Raw genomic sequence first — 18,623 nt, 5'->3', positions numbered from 1 at the left:
AGACTGCCTAGATCCATCTTAACTTCAGATATACCAAGCACCGAGAGGGATAAAATCTCTTTTCACTTTAAAATATGTTTGTATCTCAAGAGATTTGATCAAAGATTGGTAGATCTCAAGTTAAAATGGATCTAGATTGGTTTAACTATTAATTATAAATATAATTATTATATTATATTTTTATTTTTATGTAATTTGACCGAGTCAAAATGTTAAACAAGACATTACATTACAACATCTCTACCATATTGGGTTAGAGAGTGGCTCTCACAATTTAAAGATGATGTAAGTACACTTCTTCATTCTATAAAAAACACTTACTGTGTTTTTTTTACTTTCAATTACATTTTATACACATGCATATAATTGATATTGTAATATAAATTTTCTTAAATATTTTGTATATAATTAATATATTTTAAATGATATGGATCAATTCCATCTTATTACACATCTCCCTACTGAAATGTAAAATCCAGACCATAATATAGTTGATGTTTATTGTTACAATCATATGTTAGCAAGATCACAAGAAAATATTGTTTGCTCAAACAAACATCTCATCAATTTACATGTAATTTTTCAAAAACCTTTCAAAAGTATTTTTTTAGACTGCCTAGATCCATCTTAACTTCGGATATACCAAGCACCGAGAGGGATAAAATCTCTTTTCACTTTAAAATATGTTTGTATCTCAAGAGATTTGATCAAAGATTGGTAGATCTCAAGTTAAAATGGATCTAGATTGGTTTAACTATTAATTATAAATATAATTATTATATTATATTTTTATTTCTATGTAATTTGACCGAGTCAAAATGTTAAACAAGACATTACATTACAACATCTCTACCATATTGGGTTAGAGAGTGGCTCTCACAATTTAAAGATGATGTAAGCACACTTCTTCATTCTATAAAAAACACTTACTGTGTGTTTTTTACTTTCAATTACATTTTATACACATGCATATAATTGATATTGTAATATAAATTTTCTTAAATATTTTGTATATAATTAATATATTTTAAATGATATGGATCAATTCCATCTTATTACACATCTCCCTACTGAAATGTAAAAAGTACATATCTTAAAAAAGGAAATTACTCTCAACTATTCTTTAATATTTTATTTATCTCAAATATTCAAATAATATCTTGTTATTAATATATTTTTCAAATTCCACCTATCAACTCTTTCTAAACCATGAAAAGAATTACAAATCTCTTTCATACAAGTACAACCATATAAATTAAATGGCTAGTAAACACAACCATATAAATTAAATTAGTGGTAAAAGTCCATAAACATCACTCCATGAAAGTATGGTTGATATTTATTTTAATTAAATTAAAAAGCAAAAAACAAATATTTATATTTTGATATAAATTTCAAACCTCAATTCTAACTACTACTAAAATTGAATCATACCAACTTTCTAACAATTATGAATAAATAAATTAAATTTCTAATTTTATTTTTAATAAACACATTTAACAAAAAAACTTCATACTTACACAATACTTGGATTCATATTCAAAACACTTCACAAATCATTTTATTAGGAATAAATGGCACAATATCAACATTTTTTAGCTATTGAAATCAATTGTTCTAACCCATCCCGATCTAAATACCTCTGGTTTGAGGCAGTGTTCTTTTCTTGCAGGCTTAGAAAACAAGTGTGTTTTTGTTGCATGCTTAGCAGGACTTCCGTCAAATGACTAGATTACTTAAATGTCTTGATTGTCCTTAAATTATTCATACGATATTCAACATTCGTCTTCCTTCATGCGTGAAGTGGGTTGGTCTAGTTCAATCATATATAATATCTTTGTAATATCTACGTGCATGACCAACCCGAAAACTCCAAATCCATATTATAAAAAAATAAAATGGATGTTGTAGCTGTCAAAAAGAAATCTAATTGATCTTCCTTGGAGTTAAAGGAAGTGTAAAGCATGAGTTGTTTGTGTTTAACACTTGAAAGAAATCTAATTGATCTTAAACAATCCTTCTTGTTAAAGGACACGTAAAGCATGAGTTGCTTGTATTTAACAATTGAATTTACTCTGGAATGAGGAGTGGTTTGATAAGTAAAATTGGTTGGGGAATTGTTGGATAAGTAGAACTATGGGAGAATTTTTTGTTTATTATATGTATGTTTAGTTAGGGCTATACTAGCACAACCACATGGGTTATGATTTGATAAGTAAAATTGGCTGGGGAATCGTTGGACAAGTAGAACTATGGGTGAATTTTTTGTTTATTATATGCATGTTTAGTTAGGGCTATACTGGCACAACCACATGGGCTATATTTTTGTCTAGGCAGATTTGAGGTATCTCATGTCAAATCCACATTTTAGCACCATGCAAAGATAGGAAGGTCTTTTGGGATCAAATGGAAGCCTGAGGGATTATGAAGATTGGTTCCTTAATTATGGTAGGTAATTTTAATGCCTTGGATTCGATGGAAGAACGTTGTGGTGCTTGGAGTTGCAAAGATCTTCTGGCTATGCACCTTCATTACCTCTTTGCGGAGAGTCATCTTGTGGACATACGCTCTTTTCCTTTGACTCCTACCTGGAGTAATGGCAGCGCGCGGGATGATCATATTGATAAACAGATTGATCGTTTTTTGGCACATGAGAATCTAGTGGAAATCTTGGGCAAACAGAGATCCTCGGTTGAAAGGACATACATATCAAATCATCTCCCAGTCGTACTTCAGTGAAGGAGAGAGGATTTTCAAAAGGGGATTCCTTTGAAATTTAATAGAACTTGGTTGGAGGATGAAGACTTTAACATAATGGTAAATACTTCATTGAAAATCGTGGCCATCACACCTAGGGCCTTGGCTATGCAACAGATTACACATAAACTCTAGCAATGTCAACCAAATTTTGAGAGTGTAACAAGGTTTGAGACTTAGTGAAGAGATATGCAAACTCGGACCATCTATGGACCTTGTGTCTCCCTCACAATTGGGCCTATTGATGTTGAAGGAATTGGAGGAAAAAAAGACAACTATTGTATCCATAAAAGAGACCTCCTGGCATCTAAAAAGTAGGGAAATATGGATCAAAGAAGGCACCCATAATACACACTTTTTTCACCAGTTTGTTAATAGCAAAAGGAACATAAATTCTATATGGGATATCGATTCAGCCTCAAGGGTCAAAGTATATACCACTTCAGAGATACAAAGGGAGGCAATCACATATTTTGGGGGTACGCTCTCGACCCGTGTAGGTGTTAATATTGAAGACCAATCACTGGGATTGAGAATTATCCCATTAAGTTTTTGAATACTTCTAATGCTTCCCTTTTTCACCCTGTCACTATGGAGGAAATACTTTTGGTTCTTAAGTCATATATGAAGGAAAAAAGTCTCGGTCCATATGGCTAAACAATGGAGTTGTTTATACATTTATTTGAGTTGAGGGGACAAGATCTCCTAGATATGGTTGACAAATCTCATACTATTGATCACATTATAGGGGTTATAAACTCCACCTTTTTAGCCCTCATTCCCAAGACCTCACATCCTCACACCTTCTCAGACTAGATGTTGATATCCACTTGTAATATTACCTATAAGTTGATATCCAAGATTATTGCTAGTCATATCAAGGACACTCATTCTAAGCATATTTCTAGAAAACAATTTGGTTTCCTCTCAAACCGGTTGATACATGATGCTATAACCACTGCCTAGGAGTGCATTCATTCAATTTATTCTAAGAAATTAAAGGTCATGGTTATGAAACTAGACCTGTAGAAGGCTTATGACTATGTTGATTGGGTATTCCTTCGTCTTGTTATTACCAAAGTTAGACTATCCGTGCAAAATGTGGAATGGATCATGGCTTGTGTTACCTCAGTAAGTTTTGTTGTTTTAATTAATGGTTTTCCATCAAATTTATTCAAGGCTAGCAGGGGATTGCATCAAGGTTTCTTCTTATCACCTCTTCTCTTCATTCTTGTTATGGATGGTTTAAGTTTGAATATTGGAGAGGCAAAAACTATGGATACTTTCAGAGGACTTAGTTTGGCACACACAATTTCTATTTCACATATGTTTTTCATTGATGATGCCCTCACCTTTGGACTAGTCTCGCGGACACGATGGGTTGTACTACACTCTATACTTATGAGATATGGGGTGGCATCTGACTTGGTTGCAAATGTTAGTAAGTAGACCCTTCTTTACTCTAATGGTGATAGGGAGGAGATTGAATTTATATCTGGGAATTTTGGTGTTGAGATCAAAAAACTGGAGGATGGGTTCACCTACTTGGGTTTTAGATTGAAGCCGAATAATAACAGAGTTGGTAACTAGTCTTGGCTTCTAGAAAAATTCCATAACGGACTAAATAGATGGAGTCATAGGTGGCTATCATTGGGAGGTAGATATACTCTTATACAATCAATCCTTCAACAATTATTTGTATATTGGACACATTGTTTTGCACTTCTAATGTTATTATAAAGAGGATTAAGTCTATTGTGGTGTTCTTCCTTTGGTCAAGTACTGGTGATGCACAAAAATTCCACTTGGTGAGTTGGGAAGCAATTAAAATTTTTTAAGGAGAATGGAGGTTGGTGTTTAATGGACCTATAGGTTTTTGGTTGGGAACTACTCATAAAATACCTCTAGTGGGCACTCTATGGAAAGGGACTATGGCAAGATATTATTAAGGAGAAATATTTGAAGTGACAAAATGTTATTGAATGGTACAACAGGGGAGGTATTGTTGTTAGAATGGGCTCTAACATTTGGCTAAGCTTCCACAAGGTTAAAAGATGGTTTTTACATATGCTCAAGTGGTCCTTTGGAAAAGGGAAGTAAATTTTGATTGACATATACCCTATGATAGGTTCTTTCTCCTCTAGCTGTCTCCCAGACAGATTAATTAATTTTCTTCATGCCAAAGGTCTCATATTTCTAGACCAGGTTATTAGACAGTGGAGAGTTCATTATCCAATATGGAAGGAGGTGATGGAAATTGGTTTGAGTGGATAATACAAAACCGCGGGGAAACAATATATTTAGAGTCTCTGACTAGTTCGTCTATATAAGATGAGAATGGGGATTCACTTACTTGGTTTAGGAAATTACAACATGGCTCTGTGGTGGTCTCAAACGTCTATAGGTATATACTATTCACATACTACTCTTTGTCTAACACTGGTTGGTTTCATAAAGTTCCCTTAAATATCATCTTAATTGTCTAGTTAGCCTAGCATAATAAGATCCTTACTTGGGACAATTTGTGCAAAAGGAGTTATCAAGGACTGGGATGGTGCCCATTTTGTAGACAATCTTTGGAAATAGCCCTACATCTTGTTTTGTAGTGCTATTTGACTTTGCAGGTATGGACACATGTTTTTCTAGTGTTAAAACTTCCTCCTCTTCGACAGATCATTTCATTGGAACTATGTCTCAAATGGTGGGTATCTGACCATGGGAGGTATAAGTCTATCCCCTTATAGGCCTTTTTGGGAAGTCTGACATGCAATAAACTTATGTATTTTTTAGGGGACTCTCGCAAATATACCGAGGATATGTTCCTACATCTTGGGATGGATGAATACACAGGTGGGACTTCATCGTATTGCCAAAGGGCTTGGTGGAAGAACGAGTCACTCACAGATACATTTTCAAGAAGGTTTGTTGGATGGAGCCACTCAGGGAGGCATTTGTGGTTATGGTGTGTGGCTCAGGATTTGCTCTTGATCTCATTATAAACTTTGTTGGAGTGGGGGGCCTGGTTCCAATGCCAAAGAAGAATATTGGCACTTTGGGGCCTATTATGGTTTTTTAGGAGGCTACAGTTGGATCACACCTTCATTTCTGGAGACTCAAATGCTCTTATAGATGGGATTTTGGGCCAGATTAATTTTGCACCCCCTAATCTAATTCGCTGGTTGGATCACATAAAACAATTACAATAGTCTTTCGAGTCTATTTCATTCCAGCATTATATCAGGAATAAAACACTGTGGCCAATGGTTTATCAAAAGAAGGTATTCATGCATCATTGGCCATCGTTCACTACAGCTATATTGTGAATGGTAATACTAAGGAGGGAGGTGTGTTGCCTCTCATCTAACATGTTTTATTTATTGTTGCATTATCATTTTAGGTTGTTTTGATTTTAGTTGAAATCCTATTATAGGAAGTTCATTATGGGTTGTTTTGATGTAATGGGACCATAAAGACAAATCTGGATTTTTTTTTAAGGGGATGGGGGTTGTTCTCGTGAGTAGTGCATATATTTTTAGATTTATGAGATTACCACCTTTTTGCCGGAAGTTTTCTTGATGTATATGGACAAATGTACTAGACTTTTATATCTAATATAAAAACCAATGTTTTTCTCCTCTAAAAAAAATGTGGTTGATATAGGCTGAAGACTTCATTTTCCATCATTTATATACTTATGAGAGTTATAATATATAGATTTAATGTTTTAGGTTTTTAAACAAAACTTCTATTTTGAAATTTAAATGATTTTAATTGATTTTAAAATAACATAAATTTATAAAAAGGAATTATATTAAAAAAAATCATTTAAAAAGTTAATTGAAATTTGAAGAATATTAAAAGAAAAACCTTATATCTTGATATCCCCACTATGTGATTAATGATATTAATATTAATAATAAAATAATATAAAATATAAAACCTAAAACTTAAATAAATTTTTAATAAATTATAACAGTAGGTATGTTTCATGCATGTAATAAAATATATTGGTATCCATAGTGGAAAATAGTGGGTAAATATCCATTTAAATATTTAATATTATCTTGTAATAGTTCTAAACATAAGTTGTAATTTACGATGTATTATTATGGGTAAATGGATAAATGGATCATCTTGTATATTCCGAGTATGACAAATATTGATTAGTTTCATGCATGACTTATCAATGTTTGTAATATTATTTTGTGAATGTTTGTATTTCGTGTTTTCTTTCACATGTACTAAGTTAGTTAAACTATTTTTGTTATTTTAGTGCTTATCTTGTTGGGAATGTGTTGTAATGGTTTTTATCATTTTCTCGTCCTTCTGGACTATTCCGCAGGACACTAGACAAACCTTTTCTTGCTTATTGGTTATAATGACCATCACATCTGTTGTGGACTATTTCGTTGGATGTTAGATGGATGTTCTCTTGTTTGTTGGTTGTAATGATTGTCACATCCATTGTGGACTATTCCGTTGGATGTTAGATAGGTCCTTTTTGTTCATGTGTGTCTCTTCCTGGGTGGTACTATTACCTCTCACTTAGAGGCTTAATTTTCACCCCCCCTTTTCAGTAAGAGAACCTAGAAACAGTTGTGTTGCACACTCACCTTGTTGGTTGAAGATACCATTGCATCTCTCTCTTGTGCTGACAGTTAGAGCCAAGGAAAACCTTTAAGGATTTGGAAACCAAGCCTTTATACTATATGGGACTCCTACACCAAATGGTGTGAGATTTGATTGGGACTTCATATTGGGGAGATCCCCTTGGTTGACAGATTTCTAGCACCGTCAACAAAATGGAACTAGAAGGAGGGCTAGATGACAAGCTGAGTCCATTGCATCTAGTTTGAATCTCTTATTTAAAATGGTTCATTTTCAAGTTATACTCCTTAGGTGTTTCTCCAATTTTTCTCTTCATCAATTTTCAGCTCCTGATGAGCCTCTCGATTACTTGTCCTAGTTAAATTTTGATGGCAAGGATGGAACATCCATAACCGAGCACATTTCCAATTTTCTTAAATTTTGCGAATCTTACGAAATTGATGATGAAGAGTTGGCTTGTGTGCTTTTCTTCCTCACCCTTGAAGGTCATGCTAATCGGTGGTACCATACGTTAACACTCGCTTCCATTCATTCTCTTCGTCACTTCCTCGGGGAGCTTCATCAAGCCTTCAAGGAGTATAATTACCGAAATGTTTGTAAAAGTATCAATCTATTAAGAATGGAGCCTAATGAAGCAGTTGATAATTTTTCTGATCGATTCCTTAACTTTTGCTATGAAATTCCGGAAGAATATTTGAAGTGGGAATTCTTGAAACAAGGGTTTGAGTGCTTGGTTCTTGTCGCTTCACGCGGTGAACATAAACCCCCTGATTTTTCTGCTTCCCCAACTCTTGTGAATCATGAGACACCTCTAATTTCATAGGAGGAATTTACTGCCCCTATTTTTATTTTTACTCCTCCTTTTCCAGTTCAAATAGGGGTGCCTCTCTGCGATGATAACAAATTTGAAAAGTCCACAAATCAAATTCCCAATCCACCTTCTCATTCTTCTCCTACCTTTCATGGCTCAGATTCAATGGAGGAAATTCCAGATTAGCTTATGAGGCATATGTAGAAGACTAACTCCTCCAATCTACAAGATGATGTCGCTTTTCATAACTCGAGTCTCTAATCTAATCTGGATTTCTGCCATCCTCTATCATCTACAGGCCATGAAGCTTTGTTCAACGATCCACTTGAGCAATTTATTCCACCAACTAGTCTTACACACTCTCTTGATTTTCTCATTCCTGTTTCAAATTGTGAGCAAGTACAAGGTAGTCACTCTACAAAAGTAGAAGAGAAGGAAGGTGAAGGTGCTTTCAATCTTTCTTGTGTTTTCCAAGATCCTTCATGTCAAGATGATGTACCTCCATTCTTAGATGATTGTCAATCTACCAATATTGGTAATAAATAAAATGCAATAAATTCTTTCAATGAACCCCTAGCCTTGGGAGTCAATCATTCTAATGATGATGATTTTATTGCTTTATGTCATGATGAATGCCCAATCCCATCATGTGATTTTTATGTTTCTCATGAAGATTTTAATTTAGATCTAGAATCTATTTTGGTCAAACAAGATGTTTATATTGAAACTTCCCCTTCACCTCACTATACCTTGTGTCCTACCATTCACAACACATCTACTTGCGATGAAGATACTCCATGTTGAGTCAGTTCCTTCATATGGTGAGTTATCCCCTCGATTGACACAAAGTGGTGAGGTTGTCCATGATGAAATTGAAAACAGTCAAATCATAGAGAACTCTTCTCACCCCTCATCATCTCTTCTCTTTCATGAGGAAAACTCTTCAAATCAACTTTCTCATAATATCTCACCGATTCATTTATCTTTGAATATGCTATGAGAAGGGCCTCTTCAATTGAGTAATTTGATTGCTGAAGTTGAAAAATCCGGTGAAACCTGTGACATAGATGGATGCCATCTGGTGAGAAGTTTTGAAATCAGCAACAATAGCTATCCTCAAACCATGCATGATCTTCTTCAAGCTGAAAAATGCAACTCTTTAATCTTCAGAAGTTCTGAGACCTGCCAGGGAATTGAGGCACTTCAACTTTTGTTAATGGTTATGTTAGGATCTTACGACTTTGGTAAGCCCCCTGAACTAAGTAAGATCTGGTTTCTCTCACACAAACCTTATTTTTGCATGGTTTCATTCAGTGTAAATCTCTTTCTCAAAGATGTTTGATATTTTGGATGTAATTTTTCAAACTCTCGATATTTTACTTCTGACCGGACTCAAGAATATTTTTCAATCCATTCACCTTCATGCAAATGTCTCATATCAAACTCGAGTTGGGAATGTGCATCCCTCATAGAGTCATGGAATTGTGAAGTTTATCATCTCAAGGACTATCTTTGCCTGAAGGAATCATACTTATCGAATTTATCCCTTAATGGTCAGCTCCTCGGTCTTCTTGTGAATTTTATATTGCAAATTTGTCCTCTCATCACACCAGAAATCTCCTTGAGTGATAATGAATGCACAAGTTGTCACATGAATCAAGTTCTTCTCCATTCACCATGTCCCAACTGGTCTCATGCATTCGTGGTGCTAGCATCCTTTTTAAACTCTTTTGATGACTACGATGCTTGTACAATTTTTCACCAGTTGCAAGAAGGTGGTCTCTCATATCTGGCTCACAAGGAACTTGGTTCAATTTTTCAGAGCACTCACAAGGTTGTTCAAATTGATTTTTTTTTTTTGTTTATTACAAACTGGGAATTTGATGCTTCAATTAGCTCATATGATCATTTCTCTATCTTTGGTGACTGTCATTCAACTTATCATTTTCCCATCAGCACATCAAATGACAATTTTTTCATACCCCTTGATCTTCATTGTTCAACATCTCTCTATTCAAATTTTTGTCAAGCAGGTGAGGTACTTTAGGCTTCGTTGGTGCTAATGGCAGGTCCTCACTATCTTGACATGATTGTCGAGTATGAGAATATTTATTTTTCCTCGCAAGATTCTCATCATGATCCCATACTTTTAATTGAAAACTCATATTTCCAAAGTTTCCAGGAAGGCCATCATGAATTTTATGATCCAATCGTTGAATGGCTGGAAAAATCTTACCTGACAAGCTTTGTAGAAAACAACAAGTTTCGATCTTTCCTCATGCTTGATAAAGAGCTCTATGTAGATGAAGACATATCTGCAAGAAGCTTCTGAGGTTTGTTGAAAAATGGTATTCATAAAAAAGGTAAGCATGTGAATTGAATAAACGTAGTGGGTCTGACACACCTTTTCGCCCACAAGAAAGACCTTCCTTTTCTTGTTCAATATTTTCAAGTTTTATATCTTTTGTTGCACATTAATTTATATATGTTTTAATTGTTCATATATTTGTGGATGCAGGTCGGGAATGGTTACAGTGGCTTCACTGGAAATTTCATTATATGTGACCTCGACCTTCTAGCTTTTAGGTTAGGAGTAGGATTATATGCATCCTAGTTTTCCCTTTCTTGCACTCATTCTACACTCGTTCCTTGTAGTATGTCCTTGTTTCTTATTCTTATTCTGCATCATCTTTTCTTTAGCCATTTTGTTCTCTTGTCTTCTCATTTTATTTCCTTGTTGTGTGTTTTCTTTCTTTTCGTCTTGTTTTCCTTTCGTGTTGAGCTTTCCTTTTTCTTTCATCATGTGAATAAGTGTTGTGTCCGGACTTGTTTTGGCTTCTTAGTATGTGTGTGGCTGAATTATAAAGAGCCTTGTGACACTTCAGCATTTGGCTAGCCATCTGTCCGTCTTCCTTGTGTTGGTTACATCTTTTGGCCGATGAAGTTCCAATGGAAAATACGATCCATCCATAAGGAGAATTTTGGTCCAACCATGAACTCAAGTCTAGTCTGAAAACCTCACACCTATACTCAATTTTTTCTACTTTGGTGTTCTCAAGCTTATCCAACTAGTAGAAAAGGAGAAATGGAAAAATATAAATGAGCAAACCAAAATCAAAGGTCTCTATATGCTTCTCTGAAGTAACAACCTCTTTTTCTCTCAATAAGTTGGGATCCATCTTCTAGTAAAAAATAAATAAGTGCCAATGCACAATTCTATTTAAATAAATAAATAAAGGCAAAAGAGTGGAAAGGCTTCCTGTGTAGAGAGGTGAAGCAAGAAACTCCATCAGGGTATTGTCTAGGCTCATCAGTAGCGAAGCAATGTGTGTGTTCCTACGTGACTCCGCCAAGGTACTGTCTAGGCCTACTGGTAGCAGAGTAACACCATAGATGAAAACTTATACTCTACAAATCTTAAGCTTGCAAGCTACACTACCCTTCCCAACTCAAAACATTGTGATTATGATGAATATTATGTTGTGTTCGACCGAGAAGGTATCTAGGGGACCCTGGATGTTCATGGGTTAAGTGATAAGGCCAAGGTAATTTGCACGATGAATCAATACTCCCTAAAGAACCAAGGCCCTGCATAGAAGGAGTTAACCAAAATAGAGAAGTTGGATTCTACGAGTGTGTCGCCGAGTGTTGTAGTGGCGGCAACACCCTCCAAAAGTTTGGCCTACAATCAAATTTTGGAGCCTATTGTGGGTCCTTTGATTAGTCATTCCTTAGTCACTTATTGGTAAGCTAATGATTTCAAGCTCTCTTCTTCATCTCAAGATTCATTCATGTTTTTATCTTTATAGAGAAAGTGTCATCTTTGGGCATGGGAGTTATTGCTTGTCATGCAAAGGGAAGTTTTGGTTTGCTTCAAGGGGAAATCTTTGTGAAAATGAGTTTTTCTCATTATATAGAAATGTGCCACTCTCATTTCCAAAGTTTCACGCACTATTACACAAGTGTCATTATCCTCACAAAGTCTATCACTAGAGCCACACTTGTCGTAAGCTACCACAAAGGTTGTTGCATTAAGTGAAGTATGTTTTCGTATGTTCTGGATTATCTATGTTGTATCATTAAGTGTCCAAGTGTGTGGTCACAATCAAGTTCTATCATTGTTCACATCAGTTCCACTAATCCCTCACTTAGCCAAATTCTGAATGATTCCCGGTAACCTAGCCTCATCCAACCTTCCTAAACTACGCACTTCGCATCTACAACCCTCAAGCTTTTTCCTTACCAATTGCAACTTCTCAATGCGCAGAAATGCCAACGTCACTTAGCATCCAAAACTACGTAGAGACTACCTCCAGTGACCTTCCCTCATCCAGAGCTCACTGTCCTCAAGAACTGCGCAGATTTTTCCTCTAGGTCTCTTTACTACCCAGTCACCCTTGCCTCTTAAAATTATGCAGATTTTTCCTCCATGGCCTGATCCCACAACAACCACTCCCTACTTGAACCACACAGTTATGTCCCTCAATGGGCACTACGCAAAATTTTACCTCAATGGGCATTGTGCAGTCTTATCCCTTAGTCCATCCTAAACACTGAGCCTTCTCCCCCTGACCTAATATCAGTTCCAGATTAGTTACTAGATTATCATGCAACATCTTAGACTAAGGGTTTATCATTCATCTTTTCATGAGTGTATTACAAATACAAAAATTATATCAGGCTATGCCAAGATTATTAAGAAGGCGATGAAGAAGGAGTACATGCTAGATGATACTTAAGGAGCTGAGGAGAAAAGATAGTTATCATATAAGAAGACCAAGGAACCAAGGGTATGACAGAAGATCGGGACTGCATGAAGGCTCCATATGATTCATAACCCTTTGGAGGGTAGGTATGAAAAACAAAGCCCATATTTCATGAAGTTGAAATACACCTCTTAGTGTAGCATGAAGGATTGATTATCATTTTCATATCATTATGTCTTCAATGACATGTATGTTTGCAAACACTCAAAGTCATTCCATGTGTTTCCTCTAAGTGTTTTTCTCCCTTTTTCTTGTTGGATCAACTATCATCTTTGGGCATGTTTTGACCGTTAGGTCATGTTTGCGGGTCTTTTTTGGTGGTTTCGAAGGTCGATCTCTGTGTATATGAGTTGTCCTAACGATGTAAACATATGTCACACTCATGCACAAAGTCTTGAACACTGTCGCACATGTGTTGTCATGGTTGTCCTAAAGTCTATATCATTAGGGGAATTTTGAGGTGTAAAATGCGCCTCCAAAGAAAAATGTACAACCAAAATAAACATTATAATATCCAATAGGATTCAAGAGTATGATGTAAATCATGGGGGGTGATTCACCATTTTTGGAGTAAAAAAGTAAAAATATTAAAAAATAATAAAATAATAAAACTACTTTTTCAACTCGTATTTTCAACATATCTACCTAAGGTTTTACTCAAACTTCAAGTGGGAGTAATTGTTTTATGAAAATTTGAATTCCTCATCCAATGAGCACCCATGTTGCATACTTTCGATGGACCCTGCTACACGAAAAATAAGAAATACATGAAAAAGCATGATCACGATCATGCTTTTCATGTATTTCTTATTTTTCATGTAGTAGGGTCCATCAAAAGTATTCAACATGGGTACTCCTTGGATGAGGAATCAAATTTTGCATCCATCAAGTGTTTCCACTCGAAATTTGAGTAAACCCATAGGGAGATAAGTTTAAAATACGAGTTGAAAAAATAGGTTTTTCTTTTTTCCCTCTAAAATTTGATGATGTAATCTAATATTATTTTATTATTTCCACTATTAATTTATAATTTCCTTAGGAGGCCCATTTTAGACCTCAAAATTCCCCTAATGTAAGTGTCACACTTGTCACTTCCTGTCATGAGATAGGAACATAGGTGGTAACACTTTGATTTTTGTTCCAATGGTCTATGTTGTCATGTCGTCGAAGTATGTTATGTGGGTGGTCAGATTTAAATTTCATCACAAGTCAATCTCCCTCGTGTACTTATCCATTTTCAGAAAATATTCCCGACTGGGCAACTCAACTTCACCAGGCCTTGTCTAAGATGCGCACTGTACAGTCTTAACCCTTATTGATGTGACCTTGTTGCTTGTAACTGTGCAATGCATTATCACTGTCCTCCAATTTTATTTCTCTGCGCAAGTCTTGAGTCCAATGACCCCCCTTGATCCCCAGAATTGTACAGTTTTACCTCCCAATCTAATTTGAACTGTGCACTTCACACTTTCAGTTCTCAATATTTTCCCTTGCATGTTGGAACCCTGCAATTCATAGAGAGCCCAACCTCCCTTGGCCTCCATAACTGTGCAGATGTGTCCTCTAGTGACCCTCCCTCAACTGGAGCTCATTGTCCTCAAGACATGCGTAGATTGGCCCTCCAAGACTCTCTACTAAATAGTCCTCCTTGCCTCTGGAAACCTCACAGATCTATCTCCAAGGTTCTCATCCTGCATTAACCATTGTCTTCCTTAACTGCACAATCCTGACTTCAAACGCCCAATGCGCAATTTTTCAACCCAGTGAGGACTATGCTGAAAAGTTCCTCAGTCAAGCCTGAGTTGTGCTCTACACAGTCTCAGTGACCAAGCTCTTTCCCTGCCAACTGGAACTACACAATGCATAGTCATTGATCCCTACCTCCCAGCATATGACTTGTCCCAAGCTCAGTTCACGGATAATAATGCACCGTCTTAGAGTAGGGAATTTCCATATTGATCTTGTACTTTCATGAGTGAATTGTAGGAACATGCACACTATCCAATCATGGCGAGATGATGAAGAAGGAGAATAAGGAGGGAAGCATTCCTAAAGACTCATTTGTAGCTGAAGGAATGAGTGGACCTACCAAGAGAAAATAAAGGGACACAAGTTTGTGACCACCTTCCAATATTGAAGATCGTTGAAGACCCCACATCATCAAGCTATGCAGAGGAGAAGAGAAATCATATCCAAGAACACATCAAGCACTCAACAACAATAGTGCCTTGACATTCTGATATCATCAAGGAATTTTATATCAACAGTGTCGTGTCAAGTCATGTCATGAGTTGTCATGTGCCACATAACTATTATGGGTATCAAATGTATTGTAAAGTGAAAGTCATAGGAGGTTGTACACTCATGAGAGTACTCAAAGAGTCACAAGGGGAAGGCATTACCCTTGGTTATATATACGCCCTCATTGTATGAGCAAAGGACATTTCACTTTGTTTCCTCCTACAAGGCATTAGAGAGACCAACTAGTTCTTTGAGGAGAAAGTAGTGGCTCCAATGTCCCACTACTAGGGCTAGTGATGTACAATGTAAATATGTGTCTTAGAAATTTTTCTTCATTACAAAATCCTTTTAAGGCCAACACATTCTTCATGCATGACTTATGAATGTGTGTAATACTATTTTGTGAACTTTTGTATTTCATGTTTAATTTCACATGTACTAAGATAGTTGAACCATTTCAATTATTTTAGTGTTTATCTCGTTGGGAATGTGTAGTAATGGTTGTTATCGTTGTCCCATCCTTGTGGACTATATTATAGGACACTAGACAAATATTTCCTTTCTTACTGGTTATAACAACCATCACATCCGTTATGGACTTTTCTGCTGGATGTTAGACAATTCTTCTCTTATTTGTTGGTTGTAATGACTGTTGCATCCATTGTGGACTATTCATGTGTGTCTCTTCATAGGTGGTACTATTACCTCTCACGTAGAGGCTCACTTTTCTGCCCCCCTTTTGTAGTAAGAGAACCTAGACACATTTGCGTTGCACACTCATCAAGCACACTCACCTTGCTGTTTGACGATACCATTGCATCACTCTCTTATGCTGAAAGATAGAGCCAAGGCAAACCTTTAAGGATTTGGCAATTGGGCCTTTATACCCTATGGGATTTCTACACGAAACAGTGTGAGGTCTGATTTGGACTTCATATCGGGGCGATCCTCTTGGTTGACGGATTTCTAACACCTTCAACAGGTTAATGATGTAGTTTTTGTTTCGAAAATGTATTGTAAAGTGGAAGTCCAAAGGACATGTATGGAATATGAAGAGTGTTGTAAAGTTGAAAAGTCATAGGAAGTCAAACAGTCATGAGGGTACATGAAGAGTCGTGAGGAAGGTGAAGCATCACCTCCTCATTGTTATATATACACCCTCATTGTAAGAGAAAAGGACTTTTCACCTTGGCTCCTCCCGCAAGGCATTAGACAGATAAGCTAGTCCTTTTGAGGAGTAAGGAGTGGCTCAAACACTCCACTATTGGAGCTAGTGATGTTCATTGTATACACGTGTCTTGGAACTTTTAGTTAATGTAAGAAGCTCTATGGGCTAGCATGTTCTTCATACATGGATTATGGATGTTTGTAAGACTATTGTGTGAATGTTTGTAATTCATTTTCACTTTCATCTGTGATAAAGTAGTTGAACTATATCGGTTATTTTGGTACTTATCATATTGAGAATGTGTTTTCATTACTATTATCGTTGTTGCATCCTCATGGACTATTCCGTTGGATATTAGATAGATATTCCTCGTTACATTGGTTGCAATGATTGTCGCACCTCTGTGGACTATTCCGCTTGTTGTTGTATTGATCTTTCTTCTTTATGTGTGTCTCTACTAGGGTGGTACTACTACTTCTCTCTTAGAGGCTCACTTCGCCTTCCCTTTGTAGGGAAATAACTTTGACACACATACAATCAAACACTCACTAGACACACCCCCTTGCTTTTCAAAGGCACATTTTCACTCGTCTCTCTTGTTGACAATTAGAGTGAAGGCATATCTTTAATATAACTGACAATCGCGCTATATTCTAGATGTGGCTCCTATCCTAAATGATGTGAGGTATAATTGGGACCCCATATCAAGGAGACCCCTTGAATGTTGGCGAGTCCAGCACCGTCAACAACTTCCAAAGTAATTCCTATTCACAAGGGTAAAAATATAAATAATTTGAAAATTAAATAAGCATCAAAGTTATTATTCTCTTTTCTAAACTATTTGGAATCATTCTCAAAAGGAAAATAAATCCTTATTGTCAGGGCTCCTCAATTGATTTTCATCCTAAACACTTAACCATTGACCACTTAATCATTCTTAGACTCATTGTTGAGAAAGGGTAAGGGAAATGTAATAGTCAAGTAGTTACCTTTGCTTTGTCAATTTAACTAAAACATTTGCTCCTTAAAACAAAACAAAAAAAATAGAAGAAAAATGAGAAATTAGGAATACAAGTTGAATGAAACAAGGCAACTTAACCATGGGCCATCCAATCACTTTTAGATTCATTGTTGAGAAAGCATAAAGGAAATGTAATAATCTAGTAGTTACCTTTGCTTGGTCAATTTAACTAAAACATTTTATCTTTAAAAAAAAGGTTAGAAAATTGAGAAATTTGAAATACAAGTAGAATGAAAAGAGACAACTTCAACCTATACAATTTATATGAAAAAGTTATTGCAAAATTGGTGATGCCCATAAATAATAAAAATAGAAAGAAATAGAGAAATTAGAAATACTAATTGAATGGAGAGAGGCAATTTCAATGTATATGAAAAAGATATTACAAAATTGGGGGTACCCTTAAATGATAAAAATAAAAGTAGGGAATCCAAATTAACATCACTCGTTAGGTTACACTTTATTATTTTTGGTTTAAAAATAGTAATATTGCTCTCTAAAGATTGTTACAAATATTTTGCATTATTTCCTAGTTTGAGGTTTAAATCTCTCAACAACAACAAAAAATTGGAGGAAAGATAAATTCTCTAAATTTAATAAAAATATACATGTTATTATAAAAATGCAAATATTAAGTTTATTTATAACATATGTCTATTAATAACCTATATAGTTAAAATAAAATATATAGATTCTAACAAATTACCGCCCAATTACTCTCCCATCAAAGAGTGCAACTCAATATAAAGATTGATACAATGACTAAATGGAATAGATTATAAGATGAAACATTAAATACTCTAGAATTGGTAGTTTTATGCATTTCTATATTTAGTTAAAAAAAAGTTTTATACATTTTATATTTAGTTAAAAAAAGAACACAGAAGTTATAACAAACTTTTGATGAAAAAGAATTTTTTCCTATTTAAAATTATATATATATATATATATTAAAAAATTATAAATTTTATATATAAAAAAATAAAAAATAAATTATTAATCGAAATTTTTATGTATATATATATATTAAAAAATTATAAATTTTATATATAAAAAAATAAAAAATAAATTATTAATCGAAATTTTTATGTGTATGGAAATAGGAAGAAAAAAAAATATAAATATTTATTTCACAAACATGACCTGTTTAAGAATGTATTCGTTAGCCTATCTAAACTGAATGCAAGTGTACTGGCTGAAATAAGTAAACAAACTGTAATCCCGTCGATGATTTGGGTCATGCCCACACAT

Source organism: Pinus tabuliformis, chromosome 3_2, assembly GCF_031772625.1.
Source record: "Pinus tabuliformis cultivar Carrire ecotype Pingquan chromosome 3_2, CPIR1, whole genome shotgun sequence".
Lineage (NCBI taxonomy): Eukaryota > Viridiplantae > Streptophyta > Pinopsida > Pinales > Pinaceae > Pinus > Pinus tabuliformis.
The sequence above is the reverse complement of the archived record's forward strand: the minus strand, read 5'-3'. Positions refer to the sequence as shown.